This window comes from Empidonax traillii, unplaced genomic scaffold (assembly GCF_003031625.1).
Source record: "Empidonax traillii isolate 1590-97213 ecotype Southwest subspecies unplaced genomic scaffold, ASM303162v1 scaffold106:size2091409, whole genome shotgun sequence".
NCBI lineage: Eukaryota > Metazoa > Chordata > Aves > Passeriformes > Tyrannidae > Empidonax > Empidonax traillii.
Genome location: NW_020955299.1, coordinates 1,374,856 through 1,390,383, shown reverse-complemented (window position 1 = coordinate 1,390,383; position 15,528 = coordinate 1,374,856). Strand labels below are relative to the sequence as shown.

General features: G+C 56.5%; 1 protein-coding gene across 9 annotated transcripts in view; it reads left to right on the top strand.

The window, feature by feature from the left end:
• The window catches only part of CASZ1 (castor zinc finger 1), a 275,827-nt gene that overhangs the window by 181,660 nt on the left and 78,639 nt on the right, over positions 1-15,528 (top strand). The window contains exon 1 of one of the 9 annotated variants that reach the window (XM_027882520.1): positions 8,661-8,765. The exons of the other annotated variants lie outside the window; for them this stretch is intronic. The gene's annotated coding sequence lies outside the window, so the exon portion shown is untranslated. Of the gene's footprint in view, positions 1-8,660; positions 8,766-15,528 lie in introns of those variants that run through there. 9 annotated transcript variants of the gene reach the window in all.

The window sequence follows — 15,528 nt, the reverse complement described above, 5'->3', positions numbered from 1 at the left end:
ACCAGGGAGCAAAGCCCACGTGGCCGGGGGTGAGCAGCGAGGCCCTGGGCCAAAGACATGATGCCAAGAGACAGGGGCTGTGGCAGGGGAGGGGAAAGCTGGCAAAAAGGTGCCTTACAGGTCTGCAGTGGGGGGAACAGGCGATGATGGCTCCGAGCCAGTGGGAGGGAGGGTGGCAGAGGTGGCTCTGGGCCAGCGAAGGAGAGCAGAGAGGGTTTCCTCATGGCAGGGCATCAGTAGGAAGGACAGGCTGCTGACCTTCCTTGTGCGTGGCTCTGCACGGAGGTTTCACCCTCCCATTTGGGATTTTCTGCACTCCCACGGCCTTTGGGCACGCTGGGGGGGAGTCCCATGTTTCTCATACAGGCTCATCGTCCTCATTTCTCCTCGGCAGTGCCCCAGCCCACGCACGGCTAGTCCAGCTGCTGCACAAGGGCTGTCTAGTTGATTCCTAAGATTTCAGGGAGAGGTGTAGAGTATGTGAGTGTCAAATGATGGAGAGTGTTGCTTTGTGGGGTGTACAGGGGGAAAACCCCACAGTATATCCCTGCACTCTTCCTGCCTCCCTCCCTGCTCCTTTCTCTGTTGTCTTGGGGGTATTTCCTTCTCTGGTTGTACTGGTTTTGCTTTATCATCCTTTTCCTCTTCTCTCTCTCTCCCCCTCCTCTCTATTTCATTCTTTCCATCCGGTTTTTAACTCTTCTGCTCTGTTGCTCTTTCTCACAGTGTAGATGTGGGTGGGGATAAGAGACTGTGGCTGGCGGGTGAGCAGTGTCCCCAGGCACTGTGTCCTGCTTAGGGACCTGTCCCCGTGCTCCTGGTGGGTGTGCGTGGGTGGGGGCACCGTGGGCACGGGAGGGAGCACTGCTGCGTGTCTCCCAGGGGAAAGCTGAGCTGCCAGTGAAAGTTTGGTGGTTATCAGCGTCAGGAGAAGCTAAATAACCCTGTAACTGGTATGAAGGTGAATTCACGGTCTGGTGAGCACTGAAAATACGAGAGGGCTCTGAGACAGGCAAAGTGTGGAGAGGGGAGTGGAGCTCGCCCGTGGCTCAGGGCAGGGCCGTGTCTCCAGAGCGGTGTGAGGACGTGTGCTGATGCCACACGGAGCATCAGCCGTGGCAACCCATCTTCTGGGGGCTGGCCAGGAACGGGGAGGGTGCTGGGGACGGCAGGTTGGGAGACAAATGAGACATGCACGCAGTGACAGGGCAGGAACGCCCGCAGAGAACGTCTGTGTACCCCTGGCTGTGGCGGCCACGTGTGACTGCACAGCCCCACACACACGGGCGGCCACGAGGCCCTGCACGCAGCCAGACCCACACAGGGCACAGCCCTGCGTTTCCTCTGCTGGGGAGGTGTATCCACAGCTCTGGGAACGCGGGGGCACGGGCACACCCAGCGCTGTGCCGCCTGTGCCGGCTCACAGGCACGTCACATTCCTCCCTGGTGTAAGTACACTCCAGCCAGGCAGCACAGGCGGATTTATCCCGGCATATCTTGGACGTCCGTGTGGTTACCTGCTGTGAGCGGCAGAAGAGTTGCAGGAAATCTATTCTCTTTCCAGCTGGGAGAGGCTGATGCCTTGGAGAAACCGGGAGATGTGCAGAGAGGAAACCCCCTTCAGCTTTTCCCCTGGAGCTGGTAATCTCCTTGCGCCGAATCCCTGGAACGGGGGAACGGCATTTGAAGCCCAGCCACCGGTGATTTAGCGTTAGACGTTTGCAGAGGAGACTTTGATTAATTCGTAGTAAAATCAAGTAGCACTTGGGTGCCAGCACCACATTCCAGGGTGAGCCGGCGACCGAGGTGCGCGCTGGGCGGGTGCCAGGTGCCTGAGCAATGCCCGCGGAGGTGGCAGCACCATCCAACCCACAGCCTCTCCCTGCTTGGGCTTCTTAATTATTAATTTATTTTTCTCCCTTCCTTGGCAAAAAAATAGTATTTGGTAACGACCTCAAATTGCAAAATGCTGATGATTTGGAGAATGTGTCACAGAAGCTCCAGGGTGATAAAGGGGAGACGAATCCCAGCCAACAATCCGGCTCAGCCAGTTTGCCTATTTATTAAAGAAAAAGCCCAGATCATTAACTTTTTTGTTGTTGTTCTGTTTGCGGGCAACTCCCTGCTGGCAACTTTCGGGCGCCCAGTAAATTAAACCGAGTATCGGCCTGGTTCGGGGCAACCTGAGCTCCTGTTTAGAGCTGGGAGATGCGTTAGAAACTGGCTCCGTTTATGTTAGTGCATGAATAAACCCTTTAGGGTACCACGCAGGAGTGCTCTCTGGCAGAAAGGCAGTGTTGGAAAATCTTCTCTCGCTGCCTCGTGGAGGGTCAGGTATTGTGACTGGAGAGCTGAGCCTCGCTTCCCCTGCCTCTGCTTGTTCGCACAGTTAATTGCCCCTCGCCACGTCCCTGTGCCACGCTGGTCCCTGGAGAAGCAGGGCTGGAAGAGAGCATCTGTAGGCACAGGCTTTGTCGGTTCCCCGTTTGCCTGCTTGGCTTGGTTGTTGAATAAAGAACAGTTTAGGGATGGGCTTGCCTGCCTGGTGCCTCTGTGAACTCGGAGAGTTCCCTGTGCTATCAGGGAAGGGTGATTACGTCCCCCTCCTCTGGAACATCCCACGTGTTCGCTGAAGTAGCGCTTCAAGCTAAATCAGTTTGCTGAGGGCTCCAGCTTCCCTTAATTCAGTGTCAGGACCGGGCTTGCATGGCTATTATTCAAGGAGCTTTATCAGAAGCACAAAGCCAGCATCTGCCCTCCTGCTTCCCTCTGGGCATCACCAGCTCTCCTGCCCCGGCTTTGGCACATGGAGACTCGAGGGACTGCCTCACCGAGCCCATTTGCAGGCAGAACTCGTTTCAGCTCCTAGAGAGTCTCGGCTGTTTCCCCGGCTGCGGGAGCACCGTGCCCTGTCACCAGCACCTGGCAGAGCAGCGCGGGGGCGCGGAGAACCCGCTGGAACACGGGAGCTCCTGTGGGAAACGGGAGCAGAGGCACTGCTGAGGTTGCCAGCCTCACCCCTTCCCTCTTCCAACCCGGCCGAGTTGTAAATAGGGCTGGATCTTAGGTTTTAATCTCAGCTGATGTCCGAGCTCTTTCCCTCAGAGGTAGCCACCGTCCTCCCTAGGCCTGGCTCGTGTCCCTCCACGCTCATTTCTCTGGTGAAGCCTGCCCAGACCCGTGCTCACGTGGGTGCTGATGGGAGGAGAAGGGTATTTTTCAAGGTTTCTGCTGGGTTTTTTTCTTCTGAAATACAAGGATGTGCAATTTTTTTAGTTTCAATTTAGCATTGGAGAATTTTATAATTTAGTAATTAAAATCTCTGATAGGCTTTAGAAATTGCAGCTAATTGAATTTAATGGGAAGATGATTTTCAATTTTATTTGATTACCCGGACCCCTGGCATTGGTATTTATGGGAAAAAAATGGGAAATGTGCTGTGTGGGCTAAGATGGCATAATTGAATTAGGGCTAATCGGATTTCTTCGTCATGAATTTCACTATAATTTTCCTATAATTTTCCATTAGATATCTAGTTTACAAATATTCACAAAGAAATGAAGCTCTTTCGGAATGGAGATTGCTGGCTAACAGGATTACAGGGACGATAGCTCGGCACTGCCAGCCCGGGCTCCTTCAGTAATGCAATCGCTGCGTCTGCCTCACACTTACCGCCCGCCGCTGCTCCCCGCACCCTCCGGCCCTGCCGGGGCTCCCGGGGGGCCACGGCCGCGCCTGCCACGGGCTGGGAGCCGGCTCTGCTCCGTGTGCCATCGGCCCGCCACGCGGGGCTGTGCTGAGCCGTGCCCTCGCTCAGAGCCCCCTCCGTGTGTGCTGCCACAGCCCAGGCGGACAGGCGGCTGCTCCATCACGGGCAGCTCTTGGAGCGCACCCGGCCCTGGCTCCCGCACGAGGGGACGCCTCACCTGCCCTCCCGGTGCCGTGGGGGGATCCTGCTGGCACATCCCAGAAGAGGAATGGCAGTCAGGCCCCGCTGTGTGCAGCCTGGGGTCTGCTGCCCGTTTCTTACCTTCTCCATCATCTCCCCTCACTTCCTTGCTGTCACTTCTGATGAATGTGTGTCTCACCTGCTCCATCAGGGACAGTCCTAACACTGCTCCGTACCCATGTCAGTGAGCCCATGGGAGCAGGGCTGACACGGCCTCTGCTTGTGATAGGGCAGGTGGAGCAGAGCAGACAATGTGCCAGGCTCCCTTTGCCTTCCCTCCTTTCTCCTCTTGCTCCTGCCCTAGCCAGGTCAAATCCAGAGTGAATTTATGGAGACCAGCCCTACTCCTCAGCCTCAGAATCCTGTAAAATCCAGCTTGTCTCTCTGCCTGTCCCATCTCTGTTGCTTGCTGGGCTGTGTGTTGAGAGCCTTTCCCCATATGCCAGTGTCCTCAGCCCATGGCAGGACACAGTTGCTGAGGGGCAAGTCACTGCCCTGTGGAGTAAGTAGGATAGCAGCTCCTCTCTCTCCAGACCCCTTGGCATCTCTGTGGCATCAGGCCTTCCACGTATGTCCAGAGCAGGACAGTCTCTTTTAAACCATCTGTGACAATCCAGACGTGCCCTGGGTGCCCAGGTGGGTGTCAGTCGTGTGCCAGGACCATACACACGGCAGTCACATGTTTGTACACTTACCTGTGACTCTGTGTGTGCGTGCACATGGCAAGTGTTCACGTTTTCGTTTGCGTCCAAGCGTGTCTGTGCAGGAACACAAGCTGGTTTGCAGCTCCTCTTGACAGAAATCACTGTTTTGTTTTGTGCTTGCCCCATGTTCTACAGCAGTGGGTCTTGCCCAGTCTGAGACCTGTCCTTGGGCAGTGGTTTCCTGGTGCCTCTGGAGTTCATCCCAGTGTGCCAGGCTGGGGCTCGGGGGCTTTGTGGGGGCAGCTTTGGGCTGGCTCAAGGTGGCACTTGCTGGGTGTGCAGGCAGAGCGCCTGCATTTGAGTGCCAGGTCCCTTCCCTGTTGGACGCGATGCCTGGGTAGCACTCTGCCCTTGCCTCCTCGCCCTGAAATCCCCAGGCTGCACTTTTAATCGCTGTAGTAAATTGTAACTAATTGTTAGCGCATTCAAACCCCTGCCACTCCTTCCCCCCAAGTCTTTTGGGCCCCTGCGCAGCACAAGGACATGCCATGTACGTTCAGGGCTGTATGGTCCGCTCCCGCTACAGTCATTCCCTCTGGGCAGTGGTCAAGAGATGAGCAGTATTTGGCTTCCAGCAGGTGCTGGAAGCTGTGGAGTGTCTGAAAAAGCGGCAGCCACATGGTGGGGAGCTGGTGTCAAACTGTCTGAGCAAGGCCAAGGAACAGCAACTGGTGGGGAGTGATCCCAGCAGAGCCCCACCCGGCACACTGAGACTCGGCACAGCCGCTTTGGCAATGTGTTCTGGGGCACCATGTGCCAATAATGTGATTGAAACTGAATTGAGAAGGAAGGAGGGAAGGAGAAGGAAAGGGAAAGAAAGCACGGATTGTCTGCTCCTGCCGCCCAGGCCCCGAGGCCTCCGGGCGCCTCCCTTGACGAAACAGAAATCAAACAAAATTACAGAAATAGGGCAAGAGCATTTGCCTAATAGACTCCCCAAGCAGGAGCAGGAGGAGGAGCACAGCGCTGCCAGATCTCCAACCTGCAATCTGGGAGCCAGCGCCCTGAGCCCACATGAATCCAGAGCACGGCCCCAGGCCCTGGGGTCAGCTCCAGCTAAGGAGGGAGAAACTGCCAAGAAAATGGGCTAAGCATAAGAAACAAAGGTAGAAGAGACACAAAAAAGGGGGATGTCCCACATATCAGCATGACTCACTCCCTGCTTAGCCCTGGCACACTGTCTGCGGGGAAAGCATTAAACTGTAATAATAATAATAAATTAATCATCCTTCCCCCTCCCATTGCACTTTTCATCTGAGGATCTCTGAGCACCTGGCAAACATTAATTACTGAGAGCTCCTGATGCCCCTGGGAGGGTGTGAAGGGACAAGGAGAGATCGCTTCACCTGCCATGAAAGGGCAGCCATGGCTGGAGTGGCTGTGGGGTGGCTCTTGCTGTGGCACAGCAGCACAGTTCAGAGCAGGGTGAGGGGTGCTGCCTTCCCTCAAGTGCTCCTGGAGTCCAGGGGGCCTGGGAGCCTCTCCATGCCAGAGAACAGTCAGAGGGAGCCTTTGCTCAAGTGTGTCCATACCCTGAGGGATGGGGGAAGGAGGGGAGATGCTGCTCTCATGGGGGGCACAGGGGTCCCCAAGGGAGCAGAAAGCTCCAGAGCCCCTGAGAGAGGAAAGAACCAACTTTTCTTGGGTAAGAGGCAAAGGAGGGAGGATGGGGAAATAAAACCTGATCCTGTGACTGGAGATCGCTGAGATAGGAAATCAGGCCTTGCCGTTGCGTCAGCTGCAGGGCGTGGACTTCACCTGAAAAAACACCTTGGCAAGTTGTTCCTGCAAGGAGGAGTGGGAGGGACAGTGGGAAGTCTGTGGAGGGGATCCTCCGGGTGTGTTTAGGTTGTGTGTGTGGGTTCATGTGTGTCATGGTGTATAGATATGTGTGTATTTGAATGTCAGTGAGCACAGAGTATCATTTTCTTTGTGGAGTGCATATGCATGTTGCGTGTGCGTGCAGGGATGGGAGGGGTGGGGAACATTTGGATACTGATGTGTGAACGTGCTCAGCTCGGTGCACGTAGAAGAACAGGTATGTTTAGAGGGGCTGTGGGGCTGTATATGTGCAGTGACACATCCATGTTAGACTGTGGGTTCCCCTTCATAAGGGGGTGGACATACAGCTGGGGCCACTCACTCAGGGAACAGCAGGAGTGACCAGAACTCCCACTGCTTAAATATTAAGTTCATAGGAGAGGCAAAAATGAAGAAATCTGTGTGATGTGACATGCAGTGAACTTATGGGACCTGTCAGCAACCTCACACCTGGAAGGAAGCGTTGGGCCCGAACTGAGCTCCTACAGAGCCAGCACAAACATTGCTGGTACTGTCCATCAGTTCCCAGGTGGGATATTCCCTGGCAGGTGCTGCAGTGTCTGACTGGCGGGGGGACCAGGGCAGGCTGTGCCGAGGACTGTGGGTGCTGTTGGCTGGGCCGGTGCCTGTGTGGGGTCAGCGAAGCACAGACAGGCAGGATTTTAAAGGCAGCACCGTGTGACAGTGCTGGTTGGAGCCGATGGTGTGGTTAGAAACCAGGGGGGAAGTCAGGGCGATGCTGATGAAGTTTTGCCCATCTCAAAGCAGGAGCTTGACTGTACCAGGTGGGAAAGTGAGTCCCGAGCAGGGCTCTGTTTGGGAGCACTGCTTGGCTGGGCGGCCCCTGGGCAGGGCACACTTGCCTCATGCCTGACACTGCTGTCCCCACCTGCTTCCTGGCCCAGAGGGTCTCTGGGTGGCTCTGCTTTAGCAGACTTTGTTTAGATTTTTTCCAGGCGAAGCCAGAATACTTGTGGTTTCCACAAATGACTCCCCTCTCCTCTTCCCTCTCCCTGCCCTGCGGCTGCGCTGCCCGTGCGCTTTTGCCCATGCAAATGCAGCCCTGCTGAGGTGATGAGTGAGCTGCAGTCGGGTCTCTGGGCTCAGGACACTGTGGGTGCAGTGTATCCTGGTGCACAGAGCCAAACACACCTGGGCTCCTTCCAGCCCTGTGACTAACCTGTCCGGCCACTTCTGGCGAGTCACTTCCCTCGCTAGTGCCTCAGTTTCCCCATCCCCAGTGGGGTAATGATGCTGGCCTCCTTTGAGAAGCACATTAGGTTTGCTTATAAAAACGATTTAAGAGCTGGTGAGTCTATGGGCAGCTCCCCCAGCCCCGGTGAGGAGCCCAGCTCTGCCAGAAATCCATGGAGCCAAATATGGTGTGTTCACAAAAACAGCCTACAACCTGCTCAAAATACCTATTTAATCAGGTAAATAATCTGCTCGTTTGTTTTAAAGAAAGAGGCTTATATCTGTGTTTACCCAACACGCCTCTCAGAACCTCCCTCGCATTCTTTGCTACTTAGAAAAATAAAGCAACAAAAAATGAGGAAATTCGCTGCAAAAGAGCCCCCCCCCAGCCTCCCGTGGGCCCGGCGGAGCGGCGCGGGCTTCCTGCGGGGCATTGGGCAAGATGCGCCCAGGGTTGTGACACCCGCCGGTGGCGGCCACCAGTGCTCCAGCCCCCCTCGGTGCGGGCCCCGCTCCGCACGGCCGAGCCCGGACACGCGTGGGACGGCGATGCCCGCCCTGCCCCTGCCCCTGCCCGCGGGTCCTGCCGTGCCCGCGCTCGGGGGCACCGCTGCGTCCCCATCCCCATCCCCTCGCGGTTTGCCCCGCGCCGGCCGCTCCGTGCCCGCCGCTCCCGCGATGGCTGCGGGGGCACCGCGGCCGGGCCGGGCCGGGCTGGGCTGGGCGGGCGGCCCCGAGTGCGGGGCAGCCCCGCGCCGCTTCCCCGAGTGCGGGCCGGGACCGCCGCGGGGGCCGCGCTGCGGGTCCGCCCGAGGTGGCCCCGCGGCCACCGCCCCCGGCCCGGCCCGGCCCCGCACCTGCCCCCGGCGTTGGGCCCGGCGCGGGGGCGGGCCCGAGCCCGCCAGTCACCGCCCCCCGCGGCGGCGCGCCCGCCCCCGGCCCCGCTGCCAAAGTGACTCGGGGAGGACCGGCACGGCAATGACATCAGTGCTTTAAACAACTTGTTATTCGGGAGCAATCAGCTGCAATTAGGTATTAATTAAGTATTATGAAAGTTGATTATTTAAGTGAATTCGGCTTTCGTCTCTCCGACTATGGTAAGTACAGCACAATTGTCCTTTTCCTGCCCCCAGCCCCCCCGCCCGCCGCTCGGCGGAGCCCCCGCTCGGTGCGGCCGCCGGTGCCGGTGCCCCCGCGCCGGGCGGAGCGGAGCGGAGCGGAGCGCTGTCCGTGCTGTCCTCCCCGGCCGCGGCTCAGCCCCTCCGCGGCCGCGGGGCCGGCGCTGCGGGCAGCGCAGTCTCTCTCCGGGACGCGGGGCCGCCGCCGCACCGAAACTTTTGTCGGCGGGTGCGCGGTGCGGGCGGTGCGGGGCCGCGGTGCGGGCGGAGCGGGGCGCGGGGGCGGCACCAGGTGCGGTGCGGTGCGGCCGGGGGCTCGCCGCCTCTTTCACTTTTCTTCTTTCACTTGTTTTACGGAAGTTGCTCCCGCGCCCGCCGCCGCTCCGGCCCCGCTCGCCCGGCCCCGCCGAGGTGAGCCGGGGGCTCCGCTCCCTCCGCCGGTCCTTCCCGGCAGCGCGGCCCCCGCGGGCCGGGGCGGCGGGCGGGCGGGCGGCGGGGCGAGGAGCGCGCTGGCCGGGAGAGGATGCGGAGGGGAAGTTTATGGGGGTTTTGAAATGATTCTGCCTTTGTATTTGTTGTAAGTTGTGTGGGTTGTTTTCTCTTTCATTTTTTCCCCCTCCTGAGCTCCGGCGTCTCGGTGGTAAAGGTTGCTTGTCAGGTTCCTGTGCTGTCTAAATGAAAAGGAATTTAATTTATTTGGGACAAGGCAGTGTCGGATGAAGAGGCTGCTTATTACATTTAATGAGTATTTTTTTTTTTTTCAGCCTGGGCATATCTGGGATGGGTTTGTTTTTGTCCTTCCATGTGAGGTGTATGAGACCTCCCCCACCCCTTCACATCTCAAAGGGAGGAGGAAAGGTGGCCAGGCTGGGGCAATGTTTTGGTTTTAGATTACAGGCCCCAGTGTTGGGGCTGGGCGTGTTTTTGGTTGTAGCTTTTTGTGGCGTGTCCACTGGTTTTGATCAGGTATCAGGACGGGGAGCAGGGTCTGGCCTGGCACTGGGCTGGGCTGGTGGCTCCACTGGGTGTGGTGGTGGACGGGGCTTGGGTGTGACTGCATCTGGGGGCATCAGGGCTTAAAGTGCTGGTGGGTTTTCCAGCCCTTGGACAGTCTGGGTCAGAGTCTCGTTTAGATTTTACCAAGTGGGCAAATGCAGAGTTTGGTAGGAATTCCCTGAGCCACGTTGCCTCCCTGTTTGGGACAACGTCCCACCACCTTGGCCCTGTACCTGCCAACATACCATACCTGCTCCTCCAAAATGGTGTAAGCCATTCTCTGCCATTTACACTCCAAATGGCAGCAGTGGGCCAAAGAGGCCTGCGCTGGCGACACGCCACAGTCCAGGTAATTACTGCTGGAGCCTATGTGTATGTGTGTGTGTGTTGTTTTTTTTAATAAGGAGTAAGATGGTAATAAACTGGTTGATGATTGACTGGGCCTGAACTATGTACTCTGATGTTGTGATCGAGAGGATAATTTTGTCGTCGTTTATTCCACTTCTTTATTTATTTCTACCGTTGATATCAGGAGCCCAGCGGCCCCGGAGCCGCTTCCACCCGCGAGCGCGACGCCGGCTCTGCCCGGGTCCAGCCGTGGGCGTGCGGCTGCTTCCCTCCCAGATCAAGGAGCTGGGAGGCTGCGTGGGCAGCCCAGGAGTTAAGGATGTGGTGAAACTGCAGGAGGGCAAATGCTTTAAAGAGCAATAAACAGTGATTTACCCCTGATCTCCATCTCCGGGAGCGGTGGCAGCTGCCCGGGTGCCGCCGGCCGGGGTGGCCCCGGGCGGGCAGGGCCGTGCCCCGGCCCCGCAGTGCCCTCTGCCGGCTGGACCCTGCCCGCTGCCCGGGGGGCTCCTGCACCGCCGCCCCCAAAAAGGGGCTGCCAAGCCAAACACTTCCCCCACTCCCAGAGAAAGGGACCCTCCTTCCCCTCGGAAGTGTCGTGGGCGCTCGGCCTTGCCGCCCAGGTAACACGTGAGTTTCGGTCTCCAGTATGGGAACCCGGGGCTGCAGGAAGCCATGGAAATGAGGATCTGGGAGATCTGTTTAAGTCAGCATTACGGTCTGTGTGTGGGTGAACCCGTCTTGTCATGATCTTGGGGCAAAGACCTGCCCCATAATCACCACCTCTAACCCTTATCTACTTGGGCCAGCTTATCTCCCTCAGTCTCTGCCTCTTGAATTCTCTCCAAGCCCTCAGGCAGTGGCTCCCTGGAGGCAGTGCCCGAGGGCTGCTCACACGAGCTGCCAGCTGGCAGAGGCAAGTCCGGAGGGGTTTCTTTCCCAGAGGGACTGGGTATGTGGGGTCTGACAGTCTGCTCTTGCTGAGAGCTTTCTCAGCTCAGTCAGTCCTTCCATGGACCTTCTAGGGCCAGAAGTGTTCAGAGTGGTTAAGGGCTGAAAAGAATTCATGGACTGAGTCCATCTGTCCAGGATCGTGGCGAGATGTTCCCTACATGTGACTTTCTGCGGGTCTGGTTGTAAATATCTTGACTGACTGGGCACCTGTCACTTCCTTTGGGAAACTGTGCCCCAGCCTAATTATCCTTGGTATGAGATTACAGGAACTGATCTCAGAATGAGGACTAAGACACCTATGGTAAATGGGTGGAGAAACACCTAATTTTCCACTCACGGGGTCATTTTGTGCCTGTGTCAAATCGCTGTTGTTGTTTGAAACACCCAGTGGATAGAAACACCTTCTCTAGGCTGGTGGCAACTCTTTTTTTTCTTCTTTTTTTCGACAGTGCAAATTTTTGGGAAGACATTGGCTTAGTCAAGGTTGGTGTCTGTCATTCCTGAGCCCTTGATCTGCAGAAGGTTCCCAGGCAGTTTGTTCACGTCCCTTTCCAGTAGTTCCATGAGATACTTGTTGGGTGGAAAACATTCAAGGGCTTAAGCCTACCGAGTGAAGATTGTTCCTTGAGAGAAGGGTTTAGCAGGGCAGGAATTAACCTTCTCATCATGGTGTAAGCAGGGCCTAACTGTTACTTGGAGAACGTGCTTCAAAGCCAGTTGAAGTCCGTAGGAGTTTTTCGACTGCTTTACCTTACAGAGATAACTCACAGACCAGAAAGTTGATCCCCGAGATAATAAACTCCTGTTTCCTTGCCTGCACCTTGTCTGCTGGGTCCTGTGAGTCCTTCTAAACCAGGTCTGCCAGCAACAGAGCGGGGTCTGCCAATGTGTGCAGGTGCTGCACCTTCTGCTCTGGTGTCCCAGAGGTGGAGAGGCAACTTGAGCTGAACCTGGCTGGGAATGGTACAGATACCTCAGCTGGAGGGGGTCAAATATTAAATATGGAGTTTCCAAATAACCAGTTTCTCTTTCTGTTTTCCTGGACTGTTTATGCTTCCACCCTGAGTCCTCCTTGCCACTCTCGGAAAGGAGTATCTGAGCTTGGAATTTCTCTCAGGACTTTGCCTGCACAGCCTTGTCTGTCCCACTTCTCATGCTGCCAGAGCACTTGGCTGTGTCCTCACAGCGAGAGCATTTGTGGCCACTTTGACTCTCCCTCTGACATCAAATCATCCCCCTGGGCTGCTGTGCAGCCTACAATTTAGGTTTCCCTCTGAAAAGTTGGTTGAAAGTGTCTGGAAAGTAATGAAAAGTCCTGTGGGAGGTGAAGACAACCATTGCCTGTGCTGCATCTCCCACCTCCACCTGGGCTCCTTCCCTCCCTCCCAGGGTTTGGAGCCGCGGCCGTTCCCAAGGTTTGGAGAGCTCAGGTGCCACCCAGGGCTGCGCTCCCAGAAGTGCTGACACCGCAGAGGCCCCACTGGCCCATCCAGCTGGGCTTTGGGAGAACCGATGTCCTCGTCCTCAGCTGCACTTTGCAAAGCAGAGAGGGGGCAGAGGAGGCTTGGCTGGGAGCAGGGGAGGGGCAGGAGCTCCAGCCAAAAGTCCCACGCGGCCCCGTCTCCTCCCCTCCGGTTCAATGCGGACTGGATCAATTTGGACGTCTTCAGCAATAAAAAATGCCGATGTCGTCCTAATTCACCAGGCCCCGAGATGACAGCAAATTTACATTTTTTAATTAAACTAGCAGCCAGTTTTTATGAGAGGGGGCTGGGTTATGCAAATCAAATGGTTGTGTACGAAAGATTAGGAGAGTTTGGGAATAAATTCCACAAATGCTAATAAAAAAAAAAGAGAGAAAATGAGAGGGGGGAGAGAGAGGGACATTGTTCCATTAGCCCCTTTTAGACTGATTTCCCTAGGGAGAAAGCAATGGGGGTGAGAGATGGAGGCAGCTTTCAGAGACAGGTAAAATCCATTTTGAGGATTGAGAGCCCTTTGGACCAGGACCTTGTTGCTCCCTGTTTCCTCTCCGAGGGCTCACAAGGGAGATGAAGGCAGACATTGGTAGCAAAAGAAAAACTTGCTGTCTTCTAATCCCCATTCCTGCTTGACCAGTGCTCTGCAGGCTGGAACAGCAGCTGGGGCTGGGCTGAGGATGTGCACAGTGTGGGGAGTGCCCAGTGCTCTGGTGCTGGAGGGGGGCTGGGCCAGGTCACCGTGGTGCTGCAAGAGGGGGACACAACGGCCCCTGGGCGGGCAAAGCCCAGGGGCTACACGGAGCTGGTGTGGATGGGGCCCATCTTTGGAGTGACAGATGGCCACAGGGCATGGCCATGGCTGGGATCAGTACCCTGGAGCTGCCTCTCCTTTGTGCAGCTCCGCTGGGCGGGCTCCTGGTCCCTGGCAGGACGTGCTGGTGAGGACAGGCAGTAGCACTGATCGCAGGTGAGGGGCTGTTCCCTGTAAGCACAGGCTTTGTCTGAGGAGCAGAGTGTGTTTTGGAGAGGGATGGTGGTGCTCTTAGCTCCCCAAACTCTAGGCCCCCTTGTTGCCCATCTCAGAGGCTGAATCCAGCTGTCAACTTCCCATTGCATTAACCTGGCGCCAGCCTTCTCCCCTTTCTCAAGGGACTTCCCGTCTTTCCTCATGTGGTTATTCCAGAAAATAAAACAGTTTGTCAAGTCCTTTCAGGAACAAATAGTTACAGTGAACAAAAAAACATGTGCTTCACTCATGTAAAACATGTTCTTGTTTAAGTTTCCCAAAGAATTCCGAGTTCTCATTGCGTTTGGATTTAGGTGTGGTGACCAGGTACCGAAGCAATTGTTTGCTCTGCCGTGGAGAAACACAACCAGAAAATTTCTGGAGGCTGGGAAACTGCTTAAAGCTTCCAGTCCTAAGGCAGTTTCATGCTCGAAATAAAAGCTGAACAACCCGTGTAGGTTGGCAAGAGAGAGCAAGGGGTGGAGATCAGGAGATACCTAGGAAAAAGGATGGGAAGACTAAAGTCACCGGGTGCATTTTATGGCAATCCCCTGAGGATTTGGTGCCTCACTAGAGAGTTTTGCCACCCATTCCTGGTTTTGGGGTGTGAAACGATGATTCACCGACGTGCTCCTGTTTTGCTTCGGAGAGGTGACATTTTAGCAGAGCCTCTTGTGAAATCAGTAAAAACACCGAGCTGCGCTGGAGCATTTCTGGAGATGTTCCCCACACCCAACACCTACGTCCCCGTCCCCATGTCCTGCACATGCCCGTCTGCCCCAGACGCTCTCCCACCTCCAGACACTCGCGTGCCCCGGGTTGGTGTCGTGCTGAACTTCGTGTTCTCCAGGTTGCTCTCTCAAGACATTGCCGTGATGAACCCTCTCTTTCCGTGTGCTTGCGTCATCGTGACCGTGACGGGATCTTTCTTAGCAGCAAGAGAGGACCGGCGTGGTCTGCGTGTGGGGTGTCCCCGTGCTCCCCCTGCTCCGCAGGGATACTCCCACCATTCCTGCTGCCAGGAGCGATGGCCTTGGCGTCAGCTCGGTCCACAGCCGGGGGCAGGCAGTTGTACTCGGTCCACAGCCGGGGGCAGGCAGGCGGTTGTGCAGGGGATTTTTGTAACGCAAGTTTCCGAGCTGAACTAGGGCCAAGTTCAGCCTAAAGTCTAACAAAGAGCTCCAGAACAGGTCTGTGAGACATGGCAGAGTCTGAGGATTTGGTGTAGGATGAATAACTCCTAATCTATAAAGTGGGCATAATCATACTCCCCTGTGCAGCCCAGAGCCAGGGCTGGGCGCTTCAGTGATGGAGATAAGTGAATGAGGCCTGGCTGCTGTCCATGGATGGGTGCGGGGGTCGGGCAGGAGCTCCTCCCTCCAGCCGGGGTGTGGTGCCTGGGGTGTGGGAGAGGGAGCTGAGCCCGCTCCCGCTTTCCGGGGAGCTTCCCGGGAGCTCCTGCGCCCACCTGACCCGTGGCACCCTTGGCATCCCGGCAGCTGCAGCTCCACAGGCTGGGAGCACCCGAGGGGCCAGGGTGGGCTGTGGTGGAGCTGTAAAGGGGGTTCTCCAGGACCTGGGTGGGGAGGTGTGGGGCTCCAGCTGGGCTGTTCTGTTGGAATGGTGCAGTGGTGTCAGCCCTGCTTCCGAGACTGGCTGGGCCAGGGCAGAGCAGAAGAAGAACCAGGAACCTTCAGCTTCCATACATGGGAAACTGTCAAAAGCCAGGTAGCAACACCAGCTTTTGTCTGGTATTTCCAGAAAAACCCGGCGGGACCTGGCATCCCAGGGCATAATTTATTATGGAAAAATAAAATAATAAAGTCCCAATCCCTTTGAGGCCTGAGTCATAGAAGCATCTTCTCATTAAAGCAGCTCCACCTCTCCGCCTGGTGTTTGCCAGCTCCATGCCTGTATGAATCCACTCCCTGAGCCGGCTCGCCCAGGGCAGCCCTCC